The 1,586-nt window shown below is 35.6% G+C and overlaps 1 protein-coding gene across 3 annotated transcripts in view; it reads right to left on the minus strand.

Moving 5' to 3' along the window:
• The window catches only part of GRIA2 (glutamate receptor, ionotropic, AMPA 2), a 290,552-nt gene that overhangs the window by 52,375 nt on the left and 236,591 nt on the right, over positions 1-1,586 (minus strand). The window lies entirely within an intron of this gene.

Here is a 1,586-nt window from a genome sequence, read left to right on the forward strand (position 1 = left end):
TGGAGGGACAGTGCAGGAGGGGAAGACCCTCTATGAGATGGATTGATTCGGTGACTGAGGTAATCGGGATGGGTGTGTCAGAGGCGGTGCGGTTGGTGCAGGATAGAGCAGGGTTTAGGGCTGTTGTGCATAGGGTCGCTATGAGTCGGAAACGACTCGACGGCACATAACAACAACAAACAATAACTTATTTTAATTAATCTATCTATGTGATCAAATCATACAATAATACTTTGAAATGATATTTATATGCATATCATATAAATGTACCAAAACAATATGAAATTGGTATTAATAGCAGATCTATATGATGATATTTAAAATTAGAACTGCCCCAAGGACTAAGTTGCTGACAGACCAATGACACACGTGAATTTACTGAAGCACAAATACAGCAATGTTCCTAGCAGTGCTGCTACTCACCATTGCAAGAACATGGAAACAGCCCAAATGTCCAACCACAAACAAATAGATTAAAAAATTATGGTACATTCATATAATGGAATACTATGCAGCACACAGGAATAATGTTCTGTAAATCACTACCTGATCTGGGAGGGACTGGAAAGTATTATGCTCAGTGAAGTCAGTCAAGTGATTTTATAGAGTATATATACAAAAACTGTATAAGACCATTATTGTTGAACGTGTATGAAGATCTAAGGGGGAGAAGGTGAGAGCAGAGGGAGAGGGAAGGGGGGATTAGTCACTGAGGTTGCACAATTTGATGGGTTGAGGGAGGGAGGGTTGGGTAGAGAAAATGGGGAAAACAATATATATGAACTTTGAAAGAAACCAGTACAAAATTTAAAAAATATTTTAAATAAAATATCCTTATGATTTTTCATATTATATATATACAAGTTATTATATGTCAACTTTTGACACTATGCCTCAATATCTCTTTTTCTATCATATGATCAGTCCAACTAGCCCATCCATTGTCTTCAAGTTGACTCTGGCTCATAAAAACTAAATAGAAGGGTAGGACTGTCTTTTAGGTTTCTGAGGTTATAAATCTTTATGGAAAAGTTGCCTCATCTTTCTACCCCAAAGGAACTGGCATGTTTGAACTATCACCAGCAGGAAAACTGTTTAACTACTATGCCAAAAGAAACCAAACATTTCAAATTCTAATTTATTCTTCAATATTTGGTCAATTTGAGCTCATCAGTAAAAAGTGAGCTGCCTCTGTTTTACCCAAACAGACTTGTACTCAATTAAAGTTATTTATGTGATATAAAAAATTTCAGAGAAAAGACTCACAAAGGATCTTAACTCTCTAACTTTTAGAAGCCTCTGAAAATTTACTGGAGGTTCAGCTATGACTTTCTAGAGCTGTATATCACAAAGGAGGAATATGCCTATTTTTCTCCCATGGAGGATAAAAACAACCAGAAAAATGTTGTCTTGTTTTAGCAGTGAATTCCCGGCAGACTATATCACTAGACAAATTGAGAATCTGATATTGGAATATTTTCTTCCTGTTTTACTATTGTCTCTGTGGTAACTGTTTAAATTTATACTTAGTTATGTACACTTAATGTAAGTCAATCGTACTTCAATAAACTTGAGAGAAAAAAGTA

This window comes from Elephantulus edwardii, unplaced genomic scaffold (genome assembly GCF_000299155.1).
Source record: "Elephantulus edwardii isolate Elephantulus edwardi_28Jun2011 unplaced genomic scaffold, EleEdw1.0 scaffold00034, whole genome shotgun sequence".
Classification (NCBI taxonomy): Eukaryota; Metazoa; Chordata; class Mammalia; order Macroscelidea; family Macroscelididae; genus Elephantulus; species Elephantulus edwardii.